At 35.0% G+C, this 13,380-nt stretch overlaps 1 protein-coding gene and 1 long non-coding RNA gene across 3 annotated transcripts in view; one reads left to right on the forward strand and one right to left on the reverse strand.

The window, feature by feature from the left end:
• Positions 1 to 13,380, forward strand: part of LOC147071815 (uncharacterized) — a 208,466-nt gene that overhangs the window by 143,972 nt on the left and 51,114 nt on the right. The window lies entirely within an intron of this gene.
• Lsm11 (U6 snRNA-associated Sm-like protein LSm11) overlaps positions 1 to 13,380 on the reverse strand; it is a 58,275-nt gene that overhangs the window by 24,262 nt on the left and 20,633 nt on the right. The window lies entirely within an intron of this gene.

The raw sequence follows: 13,380 nt of genomic DNA on the forward strand, positions 1-13,380 counted from the left end.
GCAGTTGCCTCCTGTGGCAGTACTATCAAAACGGGTGCTGGAAACTAAGAAAGTGTTACATTACAAGACTAGGATTCTCAAAAAAAGCAATTAATAAAAATCGAAGCCTCTCACCTTCAACCTGTATGAATCATTATATTATGTTTGTACATATTATTTTGAAGTCATCAGGATGCGTTGTTTGTTCTTTTCATGGACAGACATCGCATTATTCATAATTTTTATTAAGAATTAATTTCCAATGTATCATTAGGTACCTAATTGATGAAATATGATTATTATAAGTACATACTCTGAATTAAAACTCGGAAAAGTTTGAGAACCTTGAGGAAATCATATGAACCATTTTTTATTTAAATAGTCGATAGCGATTCCTGAACGAGTTCATTATGATTACATTTGAAGGTAACTACAAAAAATGCCAACTTGTTGTCACGTTTTGCTTTCGTTACTTACTTGCATACTATTATTTGCGATTTTACGTGATTATTCATCTGAATAATTAGGCTTCTAACACCAGTTCAAGATATTCAATGTGACCTTGGCAAATAAATCTCAGAACAGAGTAGGTATGAAATTCGCTGCAAATGAATCTGCGAAGCGAAACGACTCATGTAAATTTATCATTAAGCTTATTAATTTTCTTTTTGCTTTCATATTATATTTATACGCCGGCAAAAATAGTGTTTTCTTCAATATCTTTGGTAGACATACTTAAATATTAAATTTATATTACTGCAATTGACAGGATGTTCCAAACGGTGGTAGTTGAAAGTTGTTCGACTTTCAAAAGCCGACACAAACAGATCAGGAACTCTTTGACAACAATTTCTAAAGCTTTATTATGGAAATTTATTGTACAAAGTAATTATCGTACTCATAATAATTGTAAAAAACAGAATGTTTTTATTTACAAGAGGTCATATTAATTATTATTAGGCCTCAGACAGACTGGTATTTCAAGTTATTTTAATCAAGTAAGCATAATATAATAGTATTGCTATTTTTTGTCAGTTCACAGTTATTAATAAATTTATTACTATCGATAAAAATTGATTTACTAAATACATGGCCCAGTATTATATTAAATATTATTTATTTGTAATGATATTGTCTATGGGAATTTGTCTATGCAGGTATATCTGTTATAAAATGTCTTCATGAAATAGCTGAGATTCCACACCGGGATGTAAATTCAATGAAAAATTAACTGGCAGTATTGCCATCAATACATTTATGTTATGGTACTTGTCTTTATATCAGTGAGGTCCTTGCAAATAAATCTCAAAGCACAAAATGTTAAGTTTGATACGAATGATTATGTATTGCTAAAGGACTTGTAACTAATTTAATTACTTGTCTTAGTATAATTACCTTTTTCATAATAAGTATATAAAATCTCTATCTACATTCTACACAGAAGAAGGATTCTTTGAAATCTTTGTTTTAAACGTTTTATGTGTTATACAATTATTACTATTAGATCACATTGTGTGTTTATGTGTCTTCGACCACTACGCTGGCTAGTCGGTGTAACACGTCGCAACGGCGGGTGGTTCAATAAATCACGGCGGTTTTCTCGCATACTTATCCGTGGGGATCACTGTGGGTCAAACCGCTATGACCTGTCGCACCAACTAGCCATCCTAGTGAGCGAGGAATGTAAACATGACTCCAACATATTGAAGCAGGCTCCCAGGTCAAAATATTTGGCGGCCCTTTTTATCTATCGTCAAGGTTAAGGGTAGTGTGGTGCTCTCTCTACAAATTGCATCGCACAGCCAGATCTTTTTTTTAATATTCTCGAAATAAAATAGCGTCACAGGCGACATTTTTTTTTTTACTGTTAGAGCAAATTTGTGGTGTGTTTATCTCACTTGGCTGGTCGCCCTCCCAGCTCTGCTAGGCCTCCCTTGTAGGGACCAAGGTTCTAATACAACTGGCTTATTGAAGGCCACATGTACACGATAACCACTTGTGAGTGCGACTGGTGGCAACGAAGTTGAGCATCCCAAAAGTGGCTGCACAAGCCTGATATTCATTGCTAGAATCAAAGCGCAGACTGTCGGGGCGTAGGGAATGCACGCGGGAAGGTTTGCGAGCCTGCCCATTGCACCCAGTCATTGCACGCTGCCATAGATATTATGCATTCTATTGGCGTTGTAATCTGTGTGTAATGTTTTTTTGTATTATTGGTTTAAAACGTTTCCCTGTAGCATCTTCATTCGCCGAGGGTAGTCGCATACGTATATTGTTAAACCCCGTATCTACATTATATAATATGATAGTAGAATTGACTGACATTATAATGACCCATCGACTATGGATTTTGGGCACCTATTCAATGTTTAAATGAAATCGCAGTTTTGAATCTCAACGTTACAACGGATAGATTCGCAGCATCGCGTCGTGTCTCCATATGTGGTTGGGCAAAGACAGGGTGACCTTCCTTAAGACCAGCTTTTCGGGGTTATCCGGTACTGTAAGTACTCACTTCACGACATGACTTCATGACTTAATCGTTTTATTACTGCTCTCGTATACCTATTGGTACCTACGCGCAATAATTATTTTGCACAGTCATATTATTATAATATGAATACATATTATACTATCACAATTATTTATTTGTCCATGCAAAATTAATAATTATTACTATACTTTTACTCCTGGACATAACCTTCTCTAAAGGAACCGGAAGTTGTAGTTTTTTTTTTGTTTAGTATTTTGCATACTTTCACACGTCCGTTTATGCTGTTATTAGTAAAGTTTACTATATGTAACCATTCACCACACAGCTTTTAATGTGATTATTTTCGTTTGTTCACTTTCAACGGTTTCAACCATGGTTAACGCTTATGCCTCCATTCGTCCTCCTTCCATCCATGCGCTCCATTGGCGAGCCAAAAGTCCGAGGACAACAAATCGTCCGATTTGTCTATGCTCTGCTACAACGAACGAATAAAAAAGTCGAGCTGTCAAAAGTGAAAAGTTACGATTCTCGTAATGTCTTCCGATAATCCTATAATTTTGTGTTATTTATATGTACACTTGCATAAAATAATATAGCAGTGAAAACAACACAAGTTTTACGATTTCTTTTATGAATTTCATAAATACAAATAAAAAAATAATTGGTAAATCTCTCATTTTCTAATGTGTAAATTAACAAATAAATCAATGAAAATGTTTAAAACAATTACAGATTTTTTTTCGGTCCGAATGATTGCGTATTAATGTCAAATCGATTTTGCGTAGTGATTGACTGACGAAGTCTGGCAAAAATATCAAACATGTTTGAAATCCAACGAGCCTGGTCTGCGGATTAAAAAGTCCGCAGGTCTGGGGTGCTCCACGTGAAAAAAAAGTCCGAAGACTGTAAATCGTCTGACTTGCGTGCCAATGGAGCGCCGGCATTAAACGGGCATTTGCTACATTATTTTTAATCACTTTATAATTGTTTGTATACGGGATTTAAGTTTCCAACCGTATAATATTATAGTCATCATCATCATCATCATCAGCCTGAATCTATCCACTGCTGGATGAAGGCCTCTTCAAGTTGCTTCCACTTCTCTCGGTCCTGTGCATTGCGTTGCCACGTACTTCCGCAGAACTTTATCATTTCATCGATCCAGCGGCCTCTAGGTCTACCTTGTGGACGTTTTGTACTTCTTGGATACCACTGGATGACTAGATTTGTCCAACGATTGTCTCTTCTTCGAGCTATGTGTCCAGCCCATCTCCATTTAAGGCTTTTAATAAACTCTATTACATCGCAAACCCTTGTCTGCTTCCTTATCCACTCATTCCTCTTTTTGTCCTTTCGCGTTATGCCCAGCATGCACCTCTCCATACCACGTTGTGCTACTCTAAGTTTCTGGATCTCTCTTTTACTTAGGGTCCATGTTTCACACGCATATGTCATCACGGGAAGCACACACTGGTTGAACACTTTGCGCTTTAGGCACAGTGGAAGGTCACTTTTGAAGACATTATTCAGGCGGCCAAAAGCACTCCAGCCTAGCTTTACTCTGCGAACAATTTCATCAAATATACATCCATCTATAGATACTTGTTGTCCCAGATAGATGTAGCTTTTCACCTGTTCGAGCTGAGTGCCATTGATGAGGATCTCTTTTTGGCCTGCAAAGCAGTTGAACATGACTTTCGTCTTTGTTACATTTATTTTCAAACCTACTTTGTTGCTTACTTCAGCGAGTTCCTGCATTCTGCTTTGGAGGTCTTCTGAGTCTTGCGAGAAAATTACTATGTCATCGGCAAAGCGCAGATGACTCAGGTATTCTCCATTTATGGGGATCCCTTTGTCATTCCAGTCAAGTTGCCTGAATAAGTCTTCAAGGGTAGCTGTAAATAGTTTAGGTGAGATTGTATCACCTTGTCGGACTCCTTTGCTGATAGGAAATCTGCGCGATGGTTTATGGAGATTTACAGATGCTGTTGCGCTACTGTATATATTATTGAAAATATTTATATAGCGTCCATGGATTCCTTGTTTTCTGAGTGCGTCGAGTATTGAACATTTCTTTATCGAATCAAACGCCTTCTCATAGTCTATAAAACCCATGCATAGTGGCAGTTTGTATTCCTGGTACCGCTCTATGATTTCTCTGACGACTTGGATATGGTCCATAGTGCTGTATCCTCCTCTAAATCCGGCTTGTTCTCTCGGTTGGTTCTCGTCTAGTACATTTTGCAGACGGTTTGAGAGAATTTTTGTGAACGTCTTGTAGAGAATAGGGAGTAGACTTATTGGACGATAATTTGCTAGGTCTTCTCTGTCACCTTTTTTGTGAAGAATGACAATGCTGGCATTTTTCCATACCTCTGGGACATCCTCTTTGCATATGCAGGCTGTGAACAATTGTGCAAGTACTTCATTTGCATCCTTTCCTGCTTTTTTGAGGATATCTATCGTTAAACCGTCTTCCCCGGGGGCTTTCCCACTTTTCATGTAATTTAAAGCATGGGTTACTTCCCAGGATGTAATTTCGGGAGTATGGTCTTCCGAATTTCCATTTCTCTGAAGATCTAAGTCTATAGTCGTATTGTCGTATTGTCAGTGTCATCACTGTAGAGATCGCTGTAGAACTCTTCAACTCGGCTTAACAAGTGTTCCCAATTTCTGACGATAGAACCATCTTTTGCTTTTAGTGCTGTGATTTGACGTTTTCCTATCGACAAGCATTGCTTGTTTTTGTTTAAACTTCTGCCTGCTTTCACAATTGCTTGTATGAGGTTTACATTGAATTTACGAAGGTCTTCTCTAATCTTCCTTCGGAGGGTTTTGCAAAGTGATGAAAACTCCATATCGTTTTGCGCCTGTCTATCGCTCTTGGTTTTCCTTCTCTGCTCCATAAGATTCAATGTTGCCTTCGAAAGCTTGGTGGAAGGTGTAACTTCTGAGCTTTTTACGCCTATTTTTTCTGCACATTGTAGAATAATATTCGTTATATCCTCCGCGTTGGATAGGGAAACGGTTTCGTTCTCATCTAAGAAAGCCGATAGTGCATTTTTGAGTTCATTTTGGAATTCAGTATTGTTCTGCATGTATACGCGAGCATTTGACTTCTTCTGCAGTTTGGATCTTTCTGATTTGACGTTCAATCTTATCTTACATCTCACCATCCGGTGATCACTGCCGGTGTTAAACTGATTGATCACCTTACAGTTTAAAAATGTATATTTTCTGTCAGCGAGGATGTAATCGATTTCGCTGGTCCTTCCTGTCGGGCTTCTCCACGTCGCCAGGGTCGCAAGCGTGATACTTAATATTATAGTACAATACTATAATATTGATTCCGCGAAATATGGCAAAATACTATAATTTTGAAGAATTCAAGACGAAAAAGCTTATTCAGAAATTAGGTAGGTACAATAATTTCTACACTTTCGTACTATAATCAGCATAGAAAAAAATTGTAACACTATTCAACTTGTATTTTTTAGTGATAAGATTTAAGGTAGTCCTACATACATTCCTGGATTTTTTTAAAATTCATATTCCTTGTTTTGTGTTCTTTTTAGTTTTAAAGTATTTGTTTAATGCCCAAGTTCACCTCCAGTGGGTCTATTCTATACTTATCGAACACTAAATTGATAAATAGTATCAAACTTAGGGTAGGTTTGTATCAAAATATTAGCACTTATTGTAACAATTACACGAAGCCGGTTTTTATTGTTGCAATAAGTGCGATATTTTAACAGCAGCAAGATAGGTGCTGTTAAAATATAGCACTTATTGCAACAATAAAAACCGGCTTCGTGTAATTGTTACAATAAGTGCTAATATTTTGATACAAACCTACCCTAAGTTTGATAATATTTTTCACTTTATCACTTTAGCGGTCGATAAGCATAGAATAGACCTCCAGAAACATTTTAATATTTTTCGTTGTTATTATGAGTTAGGTACTTACTTGTTTGTATCTATGGAAGAAAAATTAAATTTCAGAATGGTAATAGCCCATTTTCACCATATTTTCAAATAAACGTAGTTTACCTATGCATGCAGATGTTGCTTTTATGTTTAATTTTACTATTTTAAATTTACAACTATTATACTATTTTTTGCATTCGGCGCCAACGCTCAACAGCATGTCAAAACGTATTATTTCGTTCATTGCATACATCGCACCCTCGCAACTAAACCGTCACAAGTCCAAATTTACGTGTTTTGAGTTAATTACTACGTTTCATTGTCTATCGTTCATAGTATATTGCAGTGGCGAAGGGTGGAGGTAGGCTGTTAAGATTCGCTATAAATAGTGCACACTAAGCTATGTTAGTCATATGTATTTGTTTTTATTGAATTAAGACTACAATTTACAGATGGTGTTAGTTAGTTTTTAAAAATCAATTAAACTCTGCCTAAACGAAACCATAATAGATTTGGTCTAATTTGGGCAATACGACAAAATTGTGCACAATTTTTCACTCATAGTTATTTGTTTTCGTTGGATTAAAACTACATATTACACATATTGTTGGTTCATTTTTTTAATTCATTAAGTCCTGCGTAAATCAAACTATAATAAATAAAAAATATTATTCTATCTATAAAATGCTCAAAGTTATGTATGATTTAATTGCATAATTTTAGATATTTTATAGATAGACGTGTATTTTTTGACTATTATCTATTATGGCTTGGTTTTTCAGGGTTTAATTGATTTTTTTAAATCTAACCAACATTATCTGTAAATTGTAGTCTTATTTCAATGAAAACAAATATGTATGTCTGAAAAAGTTTAATGTGCACTATTTATGGCGGATCTTAACAGCCTACCTCCACCCTTCGCCACTGGTATATTGAGTACCGAAAATTTCATATCTCTAAGTCATCAAATTCAAGTCAAAACTTCATTCAATATCTAAACATATTTCAAAAACACAGTACAAAAATGCGAAAGGTAAAAACTTTAAAACTGATTTTCTCTGTTTGACGTTTTTTGGATTGTGGCAGTTTAGTTGCGATGGTGCGACATATTTCTAAAACTAGCATTCAGTTCTTTCAAGACTTTGCCAAACGACTGTGACTGGAGCAGCTATGGTCTGTATTTGGAAAAGTTACACGAGTTATAAATTGTAATTAGTAAAGATAAGCATAAAAGAGTACCTTATGTGTATGAGTTATATCGAAAATATATTAAGTGGTTTGTTGTACTCATGGTAGGAAGATGCGCGTTTTCTTCAGCACAACGAAAAAACTAGTAAATCACCTTGTCACTTAAATTGGCGAGGGCTAACACCATACACACCTATTAGTTTTTTTTTTTTTTTGTGATAAAAATGCGATTGCACAGTGGCTGTTTAGAATCACTGGAATTGGACTTTTATTAATGTCAAAATAAACCTGAATGATTATTAAAGAAGTTAGCATTTACATGGTAGAATTCCATTAAAAAATGATAATGTTATAAATTACATAATATATTAAATTATATATGTTGATTGGTTTAGTAGTTGCCAGCCTTCAATAATTTTTCTAAATAATTATTGTAGAGAGAGTTCATAATTAAGTTAACTGTATCGCATTTTTTCCTATGTAAGTATATATTTCTTCATCCCATTTTTAACTTGCTGTAATGAGAAAATGTTATATACCTATTATATATTTAAAATATGTATAATTTACAGTCTCCGTTTAGTAATATTCAAATATTCTATCAAACTGGCCTTCGCTACCAAATTCTACCAGATTACCAACATTTCATAGTGCCTACCTATCTATATATGTAATATATTTAACTCCAATCTTCAAACTGGATTAGCTCAAAACCAAAAACAAGCTATAATTATATTATGGACTTATAAAAATCATCCTTCGAATTTCGAATATACCTAATACAATAAATTATCAAATACAACTTTCTTAAAAATTGGTTATAAAATAATAATTGTCCATGATCTTTAGGTATAAACACCATGATAATGATACGTAAGAGAGCGCAACACGTGTCACGAGATGTGTATTTTCGTATACTAATAATTATGTAATTAATCATCTGTCGAAATATTATATTTATTTCCATTTTTTAACCAAATTTTTAAATTTGAGTTCATTGGTATTTTATTTTCAATTATATATTGGTGAGCAAAAAAACTATCAAGATGAACCACTTGTAGGCTAATAGCGCAGGCGGGTATTAATTTTAACCCTGGGGTGTGAGACTCTATTGACCCCGGAAGTTGACGTCTATTATTTATCGGTGCCTTGATATTATAATACTGACTTAAAAAAATTAAAAATTACTATTCAAGAGGAAAATTTTAAATAATTCTTCAGACACCTCTCTCTCTCTTGATAAATCTAGTGTTGTTTTCCTTCTGATATTTACAATTTTCACCTCGAATCAGCTTCTTGAGTTGACGCATCACAACGCAGTGATGTCAAACCGGTAACTAACGTCAACGATGATTCTTTAAACAGAATATTATATTGACATGTCATTACGAAGAAGCAACAACGACATTGGCGTAATGATAAAGGCTTTTCAAATTATGTGTTGTTTTTTAGATGAATAATGCTACGTTTTTCAGTGGCGTCGAAGGGATGTGGTCGCGAGGGCGCACGCCCTTCAGATAGAGTGACATCATCAAGAAACCGATTGGATTAATAATTATTTATTGGCAACGCCTATAAACGGTAATAAACAATTCTCAGTAATGACGCAAAAGATATTATGAAGAAATATTCATTATACAATATAAAAAAACGTCTGCACTATGAAGCAATATTGACGAAATCTGGATATAAATCAAATTTAATACTGTTATCACCTCGATATAAATTACAAATATGGTAACTAACAGGGAATGGGACAACTGGATGCCAGGACAATTGGACGTCGCACTGTCGTAGACACGTACCTATACAGAATGTAAACAAGGTATTTTTACCAGTTTCTATCTACTACTTAGTAGTTTTAATTCATGTTACTCTTAACGTTTTTTTTATTGGAGATTGAGAATTACCGTGTCTAGGCTTTATATAAAATAAAAAACTCTTTTTTCGTTGGAACTTAAACATATGCACGATTAAATCATTATTTACGTGTGCATATTTAAATTCTCACCAACTATTAAATCATAATATAATAATTTAAATATAAATAAGTAATGATATTTTTTTTAAAGAACCTAAGGTCTATTTAATTTCGAATTGCGTGGCGTCCAGTTATCCCGGCGCTAAATCGTCTTAGACCCTAACCAGCATTGACGAAATTTTGAAGCACCTACGTTCAGAGCACACGTATTAGACGTAATTCGCAAGGAAAACACTTGGGTGGATTGTTTAGTTTAGTTATTGCATTTTTATTACTTGATTATTATTATTTACCAGCCAATTTCCTTAATTTTTAGAAAAAATTGCTTGAATTCAATCTATTTTATTAAAACACTCCGAATATTGTCGAATGTCAAGTGACACTTTTTTTGAATTTCGAAATTTTATTCACGAATCCGTTTCGTATACTATAGAGGTAATCCTAAAATCCAAAAAGGTTGCTCAACAATGATTCAATAATATATACGGTGCATTAACTGTTATCACGCAGTTACGTCATTATTGAAAAAAATAGACTTTGACCTTTTACGCGGAGCTTCTGTCGAATTTGCTTCCAACCGGATATCGAATGGAGACCTTCGCGCCAAAATTTGCTGCGCTTCTAAAATTAAAATAAACACAACATACTCACTCGCCTTCGTATTTAATGAAGTATTTTGAAAAAGCTGTCTTCTCGTGCGAAAATTTCCGAAACAATAAAATTCCTATTACGGCGGTCAAATATTTGCCCGGAGTATTTACGCAGGTCCTTCTCTTTGTTTGTATGGGAAATAGTCATGATTTTGAATCATAATTAAATACGTAAGCCTTGTATTTACGTATCTAACAACTGAACAAGTTTATCTTTGGGATTTATTTCACTGATTCACCCAGGTACCTTAGGTTATCCTTGGGTTCATCGACAAAAAAGTCAGTTACCTAAAGCCGGGTACTCATTACTCGCTAACCGTTGCAGATACAGTAACTAGTATTATGGACGCCAAATAATTAGTTCGCAAGCCTAATAAATAATATTTAGCATCTAGATTTGGTTACAGTATCAGGGACGGTTTCAGTTACGACTCGCTAATGAGTACCCGGCTTAATGTATTATTCAACATAACTTCTAGGAACACCACTGTTTGTAGATTCTACATAAAAATGTCTTAAATCAATTTAATTATTGAACAAAATTTTGGCGTTTCATAAAAAAATAGATGTTAGTGGTGTCAAAAAACGTCAATTTTAAAGTCATACGCCAGATGCGTTTTTTGCAGACTAGATGCATATTCAACTCTATGGTGCAACCCGGTGCTCTGAAAGAGTATTTATTACTTGAAAAGACATATAGATAGTCAGCAAATATGGTTATCTCGGGTCGAGCATATCTAACAAAGGTGGATGTGAAACTGATATCAAAAGAAGAATGTCAATGACAAAAATCATAAACCAATTTGGAAGAGAAAAATACTACCAAAACGATTTCTCACCATCCCTAGTTACTTCCCAGACGCTTTGAAATATGATGCAGGAGTCGAATGCTGAGGCCAAACGCACTGATTCCATAATCAGCGAACTCCAGATTCGAGACAGTCTCTCCACGGTTTAATTTTGAAAATGGCAATATGGAAAAACTCGTGATGTTTGTGTAAGTGTAAGGTTTCAGATGACAGAGGTCGAATAAGAGCTATCTCGAGACGGACAGGTTTCTAGATATGGCATAAAAAAACATTTAGTCTAGAATCGCTAAATTCGAAGAAATTTGATACCATCCATAGTCAGGTTAGATTTTTTTTTAAGAATTATTAATAACCATGTCTTTGCTTTTTCGTACAAGGTGGTTGTTAGTAATTTTGAACAATCACAAACACACAGGCTTTGAGAAAAACACATAAATGTTTTTGTCATGACCGGGAATCGAACCCAGGAACTCTCGGGTGGAAGGCGAGCGCCTTACCCACTGCACCACGAGAGCCGCCAGTCAGGTTAGATTAGGTTAGGTCGTCTGATTTATAGTTGATTCGTACTGCTCACCGTGTCTCAATATCCAATTGGCCCAGATGATTTTCCAAGGGTCAAGGATTCTACAGTGTACTGTAAACTAAAGACATTTGGTCTTATTACAGCATACGATCGAGCGAGATTTCTTGGAGAGGGTGGGTTTGACGTATTTAAACACTGCATTTAGCACGTGGAGACACTTTTATTCTTCAAGGCAAGTAAGTTCCATTTGGGTGTAATATTAAATATGGTTACAAATTATGTCGCTATTGAATGGGCGACGCAGACTTCGCCACCCGGTTACAAATATTATTCGATGACAGTAACTACTCTCTCAGTAATCCGCCACCCCAAAAAACCAGACAAGTGTCCAATTAGTGAAAGCGGCGGATTATAGTTCATAGGTACATACAAAATATGGTAAAAATTAAAACAGGTACATATTTCGTAAAAATAGTTGTTTTTTGAGAAATATGTACTAGCAATTTACGGTTTTAATCAAAATCAAGTATGTATTTACTAAATTATACATACATATTTATAAACTAAGTTTATTAACTAAATATTAAACAGTAAATCACTTGACGCAACCAGTTGTTTCAGTGAGGCAGATATTCTTGAATGGCTTAGGATTCCTGATTTTCCCTACGACCAAAAGCTTCAGTTCGTGTGTCCCGGTTGCATTGGAGCACGGCATAATTATTGTGATGCGGTCCTTGAGCACTTTCCTCCCTGGTACATTACTTTTTTCGCGAGGAACGTACGTTTTACGAAGGAGAAGTTTCCAAAATATACCCGTCTCATCTGCGTTGTATACTTGTACGCGGCGGACTACTGAATTTGACAATCGAATACCGGCGAATTATAGAGCTTGATTTTGTTCTTTCAACTAATAAAAATAACGGCGGACTATAGTAGTTGTCGGATAATCGAGCGGCGGATTACTGATAGTGTTCTGATGTTTTTTGAGAATGAGTTTACGTTATGTGTTGATAATAAAAATTGCGTACTTGTGCCACTGCCTTTCTTTAATGCCGTTTTTCAAAAGTCACTACTGGAGGTACTTTATACTAACAAACTAGTGACCGGGCGGCTAACGGCACTATTGGTATATTTTACAGGGTTTTTATTAGGTCATATTCTTATTTGTCCGGTGGTTGTTTATCCGGTACAAATCTTGCAATCGATTTTTAACTAACTTCCCGACTAGCTAGACAATAGAAACTTTTAGAATATATCAGAACACGATGCCAATGCATTTTTTAAATACTTTTAGCCATCTTTAAGTAGAATTAAATTCATTTTCAGTTAATTCTGTTTTGTATGAAAAGTTATTTCGGAAGAAATCCGTAATCCAATCCACTATTATTGGTTGCTAGAGGGTCTGGGGTCTTAGCAACTAAATTATTAATATATACGTGCGTTACTAAGGAAATCAATATGAGTGTCAAAATTACATTTCACTATTATTTCTATCAAATACAATTTTTTTTTTGATCGTTTAAGCTAGTCAAGTCAAGTTTATATGATTCAACAGAAAATTTAAAAACGTTGTATTTGAAAAGTTCTTTTTATCTTGTAATTATTTAAATTATGTCCTGAAAAGGCGGGAATTTTGAATACATGAAATAAAATTTGATCTATTTAGTTGTTAAAAGTTGAGCCGTATTATCACAATGGTGACAGTACTTACATAGCGAAACAGGATGAAGCTCAGTGATTAAAACTTTTGAATCCGTGCAGTTGATTTGCGCTCAGCATCGCATATTTCCCCAGATTCCATCGCCCCGCGGTTTGTTATTGTGATACGG

This window comes from Rhyacophila brunnea, unplaced genomic scaffold (genome assembly GCF_057557595.1).
Source record: "Rhyacophila brunnea isolate RB1 unplaced genomic scaffold, BYU_Rbru_1.0 scaffold_2, whole genome shotgun sequence".
Classification (NCBI taxonomy): domain Eukaryota; kingdom Metazoa; phylum Arthropoda; class Insecta; order Trichoptera; family Rhyacophilidae; genus Rhyacophila; species Rhyacophila brunnea.